Raw genomic sequence first — 13,765 nt, 5'->3', positions numbered from 1 at the left:
AAAAACAAACATCACTCCCCTTCCCCCCAAACAGCCACACACATTTATTGTCTGCAGGCCCTGTGCTTGGGACTTTTCCAAGTACTTCACCTTCCAAGTTCCTTCTCAAGGCCCCACAGGTGATCAGTGGACGGAGAGAGACACAGAGGCCACATCAGGTACAGAGACTGTGAGCTCTGCAGGAAGCAGAGGATACAGAGGAAGGGAGAGGGGACCCGAGAGCCTGGGAAGGCCATGACCCAGGGGTCTAGTGCTTTTCCTGTCTGTCTGTCTGGCAGCCAGTGTCTCTGGGTAACCAGCCCCTTTCACCAGGCAACCCTGGTGGCTCTGGCCTGCTGGCCTCCTGGACAGGCATCTCAGCCTCTATCCCAGGGGCTGTCTCTTTATGACTCTCCTGGGTTCCAAGGAGTCCTCAGTGGTTCTCAAAGCCAAAGACCTGTTTATCCTCAGCTCCTGGGCTCCCAGCAGCCCACAAGTTGGGATGGGAAGGCAGCCTGTGTCTCCCCACCCCTCCTGTGGGGTGAAGCTCCTGCTTGCACCCCTGGGGACTATAGCCCAGTACTCGAGTGGCCTACTCAGCCCAAGCTCCCCACCAGCCTGAGCAAGAGCCTGAGAGGGACCCTAGTCTGCCTGATCCAGGGTGTGCTAAGTAATGTGCCAGGCACTGCAGGGGGGAGGAAAGAGGGACACAGGGCTAGCTCCCTGCACTCTGGAGCACGGGGCCCAGGAGACAGGCCTGGCAGGCCCCAGTGGTCAGTAGGCTGAGTTAGACTGGCAGGGACTCAACACAGGGAGAGGAAGCCTGTTCTCAGGAGGTCAGGAGGGCTTCCTGGAGGAGGTGTGTGAACCGAGCTTTGATTCCTAGAGCTAGAGGGCTGTAGAGAGGACCAGGAAACCATTGCTGCCTTTTACCAGGCTCTTGCCCCACCCAGCCTGGCCTTGTGTTTGACCCACCTATTTCCCACATCCCTGCAAGGGGGAATCCTGTCCTTTCTTGATTCTAAATGAGAAAACTGAGGCACAGAGAGGTTATAGAGCCACACAGCCTGGTCGGGCCCAGGTGGGAGCTGTCAGTCCGTGGGGGGCACACAGACCCTGCAAAGGAATAAATCACTGTCATTCAAGGCCAAATGTTCTCTAGCAGGAGGGGGGCACTGTGCAGACTTAGGATGGGGACTACCAGAGGGGAGAAGGCTTCACAAAGGAGGAAACTTTATTTATTTATGGCTGTGTTGAGTCTTCGTTGCTGCGCGCAGGCTTTCTCTAGTTGTGGTGAGCAGGGGCTACTCTTTGTTGCGGTGCGTGGGCTTCTCATTGCGGTGGCTTCTCTTGTTGCGGAGCACGGGCTCTAGGATGCATGGGCTTCAGTAGTTGTGGCTCCCGGGCTCTAGAGCACAGGCTCAGTAGTTGTGGCGCACGGGCTTGGTTGCTCTGTGGCATGTGGGATCTTCCCAGACCAGGGTTCGAACCTGTGTCCCCTGCACTGGCAGGTGGATTCTTAACCACTGTGCCACCAGGTAAGTCCAGGAGGAAACTTTTAAACTGGGCTCTTGCAGGATGAGTAGGAGTTTGTTTAGGGCAGAGGAGGGCATTCTAGGCAGAGAGAACAAGTGCTGAAGCATGGAGGTGGGAGAGACAGCAAGGAGGAGCTTTCGAGTAGTTTGAAGGTGGCTGGGCGGAGATGAAGTTGGGGACAGCATGTAGCACATAATAGACACTCAAAAATGTATTGGATGAATGAAAGGATTGTATCCCCAAGGTCTGTTAGTATATGGGAGTTCAACAAATATTTGTGAAATGAATGAAGGAAACAACTGTATTTCCCTCATCCAGCACGGTCAGTGCCTGGCACCTACCTGGCACTCAGTACATATTTGCTGAGTTAACGAATGAATGAATGAAGTGGTGATGTAATGGAATTAGCCGGGGGAGATGACTGCCGTGGCCTCCCAATTCGGACAGCCAGTGACTGTGCCATTCAATCCCCGCCGCCCCTGCCCCCATCGGTGCGCGCTCTAACGCGGAGCAGATGGCGGGGGCGGCGCGGGCCGGCGGGGCAGGGCTCTGCGCCCAGGCGGCGGCAGCCGGGCCTGATTAGGGCCCCCTCCCGCTGGCGGCCGCTGGCGCTTTGAAGTGAGCCGCGGACGGGCCGCTCCGGCCGCCTGGCCGTCCCTGCCGCCAGGCCGTCGGTCCGGGGCTGGCGGCGGGGCTGGCGGCGCGTGTTTATCCAGGTGCGGGCTGGGGGCTGGGCGCGGGGATCCTCTTTCCTCCAGGCCCATCTGGGACTTCAAAGCGCAGCGCAGGGCTCAAAGGCGGCCTCCGGGTGGGGGTGGGGCGGGTGGGGGTGGGGTGGGGGGGGGGCCAGAGCGGGCCGCGGGCTTCCTGCGCTCAGCCGGGCTCCAGGCCAGCTGGGGTCCCGGCACCGCTGTCCCCCACCACCACCCCTGGAGAGCGCTTTATCGAGCGCCTACTGTGTGCCAGGCGCTGTGCTCCCCGGCTGTGCGTGTAGGATATCCTGACCGTTCACTACATCTGCAGAGACAGGCCGTGCTATGATCTCCATTTTACAGGTGAGAAAACTGATGCTCAGGAAGGTCAAGGACTTGCCCGGCACCTCTACGGCCACCTGACATCCACCAGGGCCTCTCTGCATCCCTGCCTTTAGGAGCAGCCCCCTTCCAGTCCTGTCTTGAGGCTTGGCCCTCCCGGGTGTGGGCACAATGGTTAGTTTATTATAAAAGCAGTGGCTGGAATGTCTTGAGCCCCTGCCATGTGCCAGGTGTGTGCCAGGCCTGGGCTACTGCTCCATCGGCTCACACCACCCTGTGAGGCGGGCATGGCCACTGTTGTCCTAATTTCAGAGAAGTCAAGAAACTTGCCCAAAGCCACACAGCTAATAAATGCCGGAGCCCAGATTTGGACTTAGGGCCAGTTCTCCAGAGTTCTCCCTCTGCCCATCAGGTTCTACCGTACTTCCTACAAGGAGCCCTCCCAGGTAGACCCAGCTCAGGGCTGTTTCAGTCAGCAGAACAGCCAATAGAATTTAGTTATCTACACCCACCATACAGCTCATCTTGCTTCTCAGGCACCAGCAGCACTGGCATCACCGGGGGTCTTGTTAGAAATGCAGAATCTCAGGCCCGCCCCAGAATATACAGAATGAAATTTATATTTTAAAAGATTCCCAGTGGGGACTTCCCTGTCGCCACAGTGGTCAAGAATCCGCCTGCCGATGCAGGGGACAGGGGTTCGAGCCCTGGTTCGGAAGATCCCACATGCTGCGGAGCAACTAAGCCCGTGCGCCACAACTACTGAGCCTGCGCTCTAGAGCCCGCGAGCCACAACTACTGAGCCTGTGTGCCACAACTACTGAAGCCTGCACACCCTAGAGCCGGTGCTCCGCAACAAGAGAAGCCACCGCAATGAGAAGCCCGCACACTGCAACGAAGAAGCCCCCGCTCGCCACAACTAGAGAAAGCCCGCCTGCAGCAATGAAAACACAACGCAGCCAAAAATAAATGAAATTACAAAAAAAAAAAAAAAAAAAGCTTCCCAGTGAATTGGACATGCATTAAAGTTTGAGGGGCACTGGACTAAAGGGTGTTTTGGCTAGAAGTCTGTTATTGTCACTGTGTGGGAACCTGTCTTTGGGAAGTTGTTCCTCCCTCATCACACTGGGAGTTCCTCAAGGCAAGAGCTGAGCCTTCTCCATTAGACCAGAAGTGATTCCGGGGCAGTGGCCGTGCTTCCCTCAACAGACTGGGGTCTCTCCAAGCACAGGTGTAGGGCCTCCCCCACCAAACTGGGAACTTAGCAGAAGCCGGACCAGGAGCTTGCCTGAAGCTTGTGGTGCCTCCCCCATGTGACTGGGAGTCTCTGGATCCCTTGTGAAACTTGGCTCTTTGCTGGTTTGGGAGCCACCTGCAAGGAGAGGTGTCTGATGTTCATGCCTTTCCAGAGGATGGAGAAGCCCGGGGTGGAAGTATGCCCTGGCCCCAGGATCCTCATGACCCCCTTCCTGGCCCAGGGTGTGCCTGTCTGAGGGTCCTGGAGGGGTGCGGTAGGGGAGAGGACAGATTCCAGCCACAAAGGGACCATGTGTGTTCCTGACACCAGGCCTCTCTGGGCAAACATTTGTCCTTTTGTGTCACCAAGGGACCATTCAGGCAGCAGGAAGCCCAGGCAGGCGCAGGAGTGAGCCTGCTGGCAGCAGGAGGGTATTTTTAGAGCTTTGACTGACAGCCCTTTATTAAGCTGTTGCTGCCTCTGTCCTGGCCCCCAGCCCCTTCTGGCCTGGGCAGAAAAGAAAGCGCATTATCATTTTGTTAAGAAGAGGGTCCTGGCAGCCCTTCCTTGGTCTCTTGCCCACTGGACAGGTTATTTCTCGCTGTGTCTGGGGTCCAGGCACCCCCGCTGGCACTTCCAGCGTGCCCTGCAGCCTGACCCTTCACACATCTGGCAGTGATAAATGGCTTCAGCGTCGCTGCCATCACCTTGCACCCTCTGATCCCGCTCACTTTGTTCTCTCTTTAAAGCCAGTGGGCGGGTGGTGGGGCTCTCTCTCTTCTTCCCCTTCTCCATCAGCCGTCTCCTGGATACTTGCAGGCCTGTGCTCTGATACCACTTGAAAGGGACCGCGACACTCAGTTATCTGGTCTGGGAAGTCCGGCCATGAGCTGTCTGTGCTGACTGGTGGAGTACGCGGGGCGGGAGAGTACGCCTGTGTGTGGATGTATATGTGTGCATGAGTTCCATGTGCGTGCCTGTGTTTGCTCGTGTGTGTGTGTAGATCTGGGGATGTGTTAACATGTGTGCCTTTTAATTATTATAGCTTTATCATTCATTTTGATTTCCAGTAGGGCAAGACTGCCTCGTTCCCACTGCACCCACAAACATCCTCTGTTCTTTTAAAACTTTCTTGATGACCCAGTAGTTCCACTCTTAGGAATATGCTCAACAAGTTTATGCATAAATGTGGATCAAAAGACAAGTAGCAGAATGCTATTTGCAGTATCTCCAAGCTGGAAACTACCCAAATGTTTGTGAACAGTAGAATAGCTAAATAGATGGTGAGTTAGTTGTACATTGGGATATTACACAGAAATGAGAATAAGTGATTGACAACTCAGGCAACAACATGGATGAATTGCATAATCATGATGTTGAGTGAAAGAGGCCAGATATAAAAGAGTACATAAGGTATGATCCCAGGTGAAGGGAGTTCAAAACCAGACAAAGCTAGTTGATTAAGATAAAGCCCTTAAAGGTGGTAGTGACTGCAGCAGGGTACAAGGAGGTCTTCTGGGGCAATATTCTGTTTCTTGATCTAAGTGAAATGGTGTGTTTCACTTTGTAAAACTTCACTGAGCTGTACACTTCTAATTTGTGCACTTTTCTGAGTGTATGCTATTCTTGTATGATAGTCCTTCCTCCATAGGATTTTTAGAATCAGCTTATCGAGTTCCATGAAAAATGCTGTTGGGGTCTTGTTTGGAACTGCATTATGTTATAGATTAATTTGGGAAGATTTGACCTCTTTACAACATTGGTTCTTTTCCTCCATGAACATGGTATATCTCCACTTAAGATCAACATTTACGGGGGGCATGGTGGTGTGATGAATTGGGAGATTGGGATTGACATATATATGCTAATATGTATAAAATAGATAACTAATGAGAACCTGCTGTATAGCACAGTGAACTCTACTTAGTGCTCTGTGGTGACCTAAATGTAAGGAAATCCAAAAAAGAGGGGACATATGTATACATATGGCTGATTCACTTCACTGTACAGTAGAAACTAACACAATATTGTAGAACAACTATACCCCAATAAAAATTTTAAAAAAATCTCTTATTCTAAAAAAAAAAAATCAACATTTACACGTCCTCAGTAGTAAAGTTTTATGGTTTTCTCCAGAGTCCTATGAAGTTCTGATTGGGTTTGTTCCGAGGTGCCTTGTGTGTTGTTGTTATTGTGAAGGGGATTTTTTAATTTTATGTTTTCAAATCTTTTTAAAAAAAATTGTGCTAAAATATACATAACATAAAATTTACCATCTTAACCTTTTTAAAGTATATAGTTCAGTATTAAGTACACTCACATTGCCGTGCAACAATCGCCATCATCCATCTCCAGAACATTTTCATCTTCCCAAACGGAAACTCCATACTCACTAAACACTATCCCCTTTCCCCTCCCTCCCAGCCCCTGGAAACCACCATTCTATTTACTGTCTCTATGAATGTAACTATTATGTGTACCTCACATAAGTGGAATCAGACAATATTCATCCTGAAATTGACTGGCTTATTTCACTTAGTATAAAGGCTTCAAGGTTCATCCATGTTATAGGGTGTGTCAAAATCTCCTTCCTTTCTAAGGCTAATTCTACTGGAGGTACATACCATGTTTTGTTTATCCATTCATTCATCTATGGACATTTGGGTTGTTTCTACCTTTTAGCTATTCTGAATTATGCTGCTACAAACATTGGTGTACAAATATGTTTGAATCCCTGCTTTCAATTCTTTTGGGTATATGTCCAGAGGTGGAATTGCTGGATCATATGGTAATTCTGTGTTTAATTTTTTGAGAAACTGCCCTACTGTCTTCCACAGTGGCTGCACCATTTTCCTTCAAATTAATTTTGAAGCTGTTGGGTTTTTGAAAATTGATCTTGCAGTTGTGTGCACATTCCTGAGTATATACATACATAGGGTGTGTGTGTGTGTGTGTATGTGTGTGTACTGGTCACACTAACAAGAGCATGGCCTTTAGATAACTTAGAATGCTTCTGAATGCACGGCACAGAAACCCCACATCCAAGTGGCTTAAGGAGCCAAGAGCTTTATTATTTCACCCCCCCGCCGGGGGTCTAGAGGGAAGGTGGGCTTTGGGCATGATAATCAGCAGCTCGATGATATCATTCTGTCTTTCTACCATTGCCACTCACAAAGCCAGATGATTGTAAAGTGACTGCTTGTGACAAGAGCAGCTGCAGGCTTCTTTGGCCATGTCCAGAAGGCTCCTCCCTAATCACGGACTATGGCTTTCTTCCTCTGCAAGCAAATGACTCCAGTAGTCCAAAGTCAGGCCTCTGAAGGATTGTGGGTACGGGCCATCAAAAGCAAAGCACGCAGAAGCCAGAAGTTGGGAACCGCTGCACAGAAAGGTGGAAGGCCCCCGAGGGGGTCTGGCAGAGACCAGTGCTGTCCATTACAAGAGCATCGATTAACTCAGAGCCTACCCTGTCTGCAAGCTCAGGCTGGCTGCTCTCACAGGCACGAGGAGCAGCCCCAGTTCCTGGGTCCCTTCCAAATGTGACAATATGTGGTCCATAAAGGAGACTCTCTTCCTGTACATATTTCATCAGTGAGGAAACTTTTCATAAAAGCCCCAGCCCATCTTCCCTCAGGCCTCATTGGCCAGAATTGCATCCCATGTGGATCCTGAGAAGGATGGGGGATGGGCTCACCATGGCTGGTTAGACTGATCTAACCCATGTGGGGAGAACACCATTCCTGGGCTTGTGGCGACCTGGAGGAGGGTGGACACCTGTTGAGATGGAGGTGGGAAGGAAGGAGCTGCGACTCTGAGCCTTTCCTTCCAATCGCTCTGTCCTGACCTCCGAGGCCCACAATTGCTCTTTGGGGGAGAGAGTGTGCGGGGGTGTGCACGTGTGCGGGTGGGGTCATGGAGTCAGGGAAGACTTCCTGCAGGAAGTGGAACTCAGCCGTGTGGGAGGGAGAGAAGGAGCATGTTCCTGGACTTGGGGGAAACGTGGGCAGAAGGGTGCAATCAGAATGAGCAGAGGCATTCCCACTTCCAGCAGAGAAAATGCTGGTTGAACCAGTTTTGTCTTTCATCTGTACACTTCTTGAATAGAGGAGCAGGCCTTTAAAAGCAGCTCAAGTCTGAATCCAGTGATTCTTTCATTCATTCAACAGTGACATTTTGAGCACCTACTCAAGCACAGGGGATATAGCAGCAAATTAAGCAAAGCCAGTGCCCTCATGGCCCTCCACTCAAGAGGAAAGGGTCACCCGCTCACCCTTCTGCCCTGGCATGTGTTGCCGTCTGCCCAGTTTAGACGGTCAGGCGGTGTCTGTGTCCCACACTGTTTGCGGTCCTCAAGGGCGGGACCTCATCTGGGCGATTCCGGACCCCAGCAGTCAATGCCAAATTCACAATGTTTCACAGTGGACCTGCCTCTCTGAGGTTCCCTCCACAGCCCAGAACCTCCCATTCAGGACATTGAGTTTTCAAGGTGTCTCTTTGACAGGCAGTAGGAGACAGAGTAAACAAGATAGACATGTTATATTGAGTGAATCTGACGACATAAACAGCTAGCCCTTAATCTTGCTCGATCGTAAACAGATTAAAAAAACTTCGGGTGGCGTAGTGGTTACTGTGGTATGCAACCCAGGCTGCCCCCATAGGACGCTGGCTCGTTCCCTCAGCTGTGGAAGGCTGGTGGCTGGTGGCTCAGGTGAGCCCTTCCCCTTGGCGGGAGGAGCACCCTTGCTATGCTTATGCCACCTCTCTAGGTGAATGTGGTACACATTTGATGAGTGGCCTGGGTGCAGGACAAAGGCTAGACCCTGCCTTAGTTTGGGGCAACTCTGAAGGGCCCTGAGGATTCCAAAGCCTTCTGTGGGGTTGCCAGAGGCGTCTGTGTTAGCTGGCTTGCAGCCCACGTCTCCCTCTGCCCAACCCAGATTCCCTCACCCTTGGGGTAGGGACCGCAGGAGGACTCCTGGTGATCCCCCACGCATAAACCTTCATTTCTTCTCCTGATTCCTGGGATGCAGTCTAAGAGAGCTTGTCTGTAGTAAACTTAAATGAAAGAACTATTTTAGAATTTTCAAATTTCCCATTCTACATGCACATACACTCATGCACACACGCACACATACATTTGTGGAGAGTTTAAAATATTGCAGAGTGAGGAAGAAGTATTGTTAATTTAGATGACAAAGGATCAAACTAGGTGTCTTCATTAGTTTATTTCTTTCCTGATGTTGTATAGATAAATGCACAGCTCCCACTTAAAAACACTGCAGTTTTATAATACATGGCACTTATGGAGCATTTGCTAAGCACTTTACATACATTTCCCATCTTGTCCTTCACCATAATCATATGAGATTATAGTGTTATCATGGGCGTTCATCATACTGTTATCATTAGCATTTTAAGATGAGGGACGTGAGGCTCAGAGAGGTTAAGTAACTTGTCTAAGATCACACAGATGTGTCAGGGTTTGATCAGGGAAACAGAACCTCTGTAAGTAATACAGAAAATGGATTTATTACGGGCGTTATACTTTATGTGATTGTTCAGGCTGTTACCTCTGTGTCTGGAGTTGAGCCTAAAGTCAGTCTGACTGATGCCTGGGAAGGAAAGGTGGATGTGGATGAGAGCAAGGGCAAATTAGAAGTAGCATCTGTCTCTCACCTTTTCCAACCTGGGTGCTGAGGGTGACGTGTAGGAGAAGCTGGTGTGCTTCACCATGGAGCTATACACTCATCTGGCCCAGGACTGGAAGATACCGAGGGAGATCTGGAAGGAGCTGGAGAAGCCAGGGGCTGCCCCTGCCAGTGAGGATGGCCAGCAGATTGCTGGCAGCATGGGCAAGCCACCGCAGGGCCTGGGACCCTGCATGACCTTCGGAGCATAAAAACTATGGTTGCTGCTTCATTTCCACCTTCCAGATCTCACACATAAGGTCTGTTTTGGCCAACACTACCTCAGAACCACAAGGAAGTTCTGGGACAACGTGGTTCCAGCTTAGCTGAGTTGATGCAGTGTGAAGGGATTGCAGATACTAAGGGGTAAAACCAGAATCCAGGTGTGTCTGTCTTCTACCAAAACCCACAGGGTACAATTTTCACTGTGTCAGAGTGTGTGGGAAAGGGGCCGATGGAGAGGTGAGGTCACACCCACAAATGTGACTTTGGGGCTTGTCAGTGGGTGGAGTGTCCTGGTGCAACAGTAGGGAGCGGTGGAGACTGTAGCAAACTGAAGAACGCATGCCCTGTCTAAAGGGGGTGGCCGTTCTCCAGCTTCACCCAGTTGTAGCCATTCAGAAATGTGGGCACGGTATGGCCAGATAACCTGATTTTTTTTTAGCTGTAAGCTGGAGATAATAAATCTGAAGTGTGTGTGTGTGTGTGTGTGTGTGTGTGTGTGTATGAAATCTGCCAATTTGAGTATGTTGGCAACCAGTTTTAGACATCACTGTGTAAGCCAAAGAAACTCTGATTAGGATTGGATTTGAACTCTGGGCACACAGTGTGACCTTTGTCCCTGGTGACTTCTAAGGCTCTTTCCTGTTCAGCAGATTCTCCCTAACACGCTGGCTTAGCTGTTGAGCTGCGGACTGAAAGCGCCCCCATTTTCTCATAAGACTGGGAGGCAGCCCCAACCCTCTGGCTGCAGCTCCCACACCAGGATGGTTACCTTCCTTCCTCCTTGTTTTTAGCCACATCTCAGTGGGGGATACGTCCTGAACAGACTCAGCCAGACAGAAAGGTTTAATCAGATTTGAGGCAAGGACCAAATTTTCTGCATCCACTCCTGGTGCTTCAGTCCCTTCTCCCCTGCATCCTCCAGCTACGTGATTGCTTTTTTTCTCTTGCACTAAAGACAATAGGTTTTATTCTCTAATATGAAAACATTTTTCTGTTTACTTCTGCACATTCATAAATGCAAAAATATACTTGTGGAAACTATGTTTGTTGATGCATTTTTCTACTTTATTGCTTGGCCTTCCTCACTTTCTTTTCTCCCTCTCCCTCCCAATTCATGCCTGCAAGCTAGAAGTATCCCTCCAGGTCTCTGTCCATTCTCATATAGCCACATATGCACGTATCACACACACACATAGACACGTACACATGCACCATTAGAGGGTCTTCTCCATCATTGTTTACATGACCAAAGCAAGATATTACGTGTGCCTCTCTGCATTTCGCTTTTCTCCTTCAGTGGTGTGGAAATCCCTTGGTCTAGCTCTAATTCATTCCTTGCAGGCTGAGGAGTAGTCTAGGCTATGCTGTGCCATCATTCAGTCAGTCGTTTTCCACTGATGGACACTCAGGCTGCGTATTCATTAAAGTGCCTGTGCTGTGGCCACGAGGAAGCCGTGAAATCACAGCGCCTGAACACAGCAAGAGTTTATTTCTTGTTCCTGTCCCAGTGCAGTGTGGTTGGGCACCTTTGGGATGGTGGTCTCCAAACAGGGACTCAGGAATTGGGCGGTCACTGCAGAGGGGAAGAGAGAGGGGAGATCGTGCAGTGGGCTTTATGGCCACACATCACTTCTTCCTCCGATCTACTAGCTAGAACCCAGTCACATGGACCCAACCGAGGTGCGAGGGAGTCTGGGAAACCAGATCTTCCCTGTGTATCAGTCTGCCACGCTTTCTTTTGAGTTTTTTTTTTGTCATTATGAGTAATAATTCAATAAACATCTTTTTTCATTTTTCCTTAGGATATGGTACTTTAATTTCTATTAGATAGATTTCCAGGGTGAGGATTGGGCCAAAGGAAATCAAGATATATATACATACATATATATATATATATGTATATATATAATTAATTAATTAATTAATTTATTTATTTATTTTTGGCCGCGTTGGGTCTTCACTGCTGTGTGCAGGCTTTCTCTAGTTGTGGCCAGCAGGGGCTACTCTTCGTTGCGGTGCGCGGGCTTTTCATTGCAGTGGCTTCTCTTGTTGCAGAGCACGGGCTCTAGGCTCACAGGCTTCAGTAGTTGTGGCTTGCGGGCTCTAGAGCGCAGGCTCAGTAGTTGTGGCACACAGCCTTAGTTGCTCCGTGACATGTGGAATCTTCCCGGACCTCGAACCTGTGTCCCCTGCATTGGCAGGCGATTCTTAACCACTATGCCACCAGGGAAATCCCTTGATATATATATGTGTATATATATATATATATATATATATATATATATATATATATATATATATAAATTTTATAGCTACTTTATTTATTTATTTATTTATTTTTGGCTGTGTTGGGTCTTCGTTTCTGTGCGAGGGCTTTCTCTAGTTGCGGCAAGTGGGGGCCACTCTTCATCGCGGTGCACGGGCCTCTCACTATCGCAGCCTCTCGTTGAGGAGCACAGGCGCCAGACGCGCAGGCTCAGTAGTTGTGGCTCATGGGCCTAGTTGCTCCGCGACATGTGGGATCTTCCCAGACCAGGGCTCGAACCCGTGTCCCCTGCAATGTCAGGCAGATTCTCAACCACTGCACCACCAGGGAAGCCCTCGATATATATTTTTAAATGCAAAATATTCATGTAACTCCTGAAGTTTTAATTGGTGTTGCCAGGTTTCTTCTAAAAAGGACAGTAATAATTTACATCTTCGGCAACAACATATGAACTTAGCTTTTCCCTAAATCCCTGCCAGCAATTGCATTCTTGTTCTTTTAAATTTTCCTCTGTGATATCTCATTGTCAGTTTAATTTGCATGTCCCTGACCACTAATGAGTGTAAGCATCTTTTCATTTGTTTGTGGCCATTTGGCTTCATTCTTTTGTGAATTGCCTATTCATGTCCTTTGCCATAATTTCTTTTGGGTTGTTTGCCCTTTTCTCTTCACTTTGTAAGAGCCCTTTGTATATTATAGATGGTAACCCCTTGTCCTCTGCATCACAAATATTTTTTTCGAATTTATTGTTTGTCTGTTAACTTTGCTTATGTCATCTTTTGCCTTACAAAAGATGAACATTGTTATATAGTCAAATGCGTCTGTCATTTTAATTTCTATATTCTAGATTTGCATTCTTGGAAGGTCTCTCCTTACTCAGGTCCTTTAAGAAGCTGCTTTCCCTTCATGGGCTGTGAACTGGAAGAGGCGTCCCTCCTCCCCTCTCCTGGGTATTTGCAGCCGCCCTTGCTACTCCTGGCCATGTGAGGACCAAAGGCCCAGACTTGATTCCTATAGCTCTTTCCAGCTTTTTGGTAGCTGAGCAGTCTGGGTCACGCAGATGGAGGTCAGGGAGGCAGTGTGAACCTGGAGGGGCCCTGGGCTTGGAATCTGAGAGCCTGGATAACAGAACTGGTTTTGAATTGCCTCCGTGACCTTGGCCGGATCACTTGGCCTGATTGGCCCTCAGTTGTCTCACCTGTAACATGGGGCATAACACTTTCCCTGCTGTGACTCTCAGATGATAAAATGAAGTTCAGGCACTCTGTAGGCTTTGAAACGCTGTTCAGCGGTTGAGGTGCAACAATAATGTGACACCTGACAATTTCTGAGTCTTGACAAGGAGTGACTTTACATGCATCATCTCATTTAATCCTCAGCAATTCCAGGTCATAAGGTACTGTTACCCTCTTCTTAGAAGTAAAGAAACATAGGCCCAGAGTGGGTAAGTTACAAGCCCAAGGTTGCACGGCAGATAAGTTGCAAAACAAAGATTCCAGAATTTGAGTTATTCCTAACCCGTGTGTGTGTGTGTGTGTGTGCGTGTGTGTGTGTGTGTGTGTGTGTGTGAGAGAGAGAGAGAGAGAGAGAGAGAGAGAGAAACAGGCTGCTAAGGAGAACTTTGCAGTATTTTAGAGAGATTATATAGAGCTTGAACGTTAACGTGAAAAGCATGGGAAATGCTGTAAAACACTCTGAGTGTTTCCTGGGAGGACCATCTTCCTGACCTTCGAAGTTATTAAAACCTGCCAAAGTGGAAAAGGGTGACGTCCAAGCAAGACTGGGACCAGGAGGGGTGCAC

Source organism: Balaenoptera borealis, assembly GCF_965194805.1.
Source record: "Balaenoptera borealis genome assembly, chromosome: 19".
NCBI classification, from domain to species: Eukaryota; Metazoa; Chordata; class Mammalia; order Artiodactyla; family Balaenopteridae; genus Balaenoptera; species Balaenoptera borealis.
Note: the sequence above shows the minus strand (reverse complement) of the source record.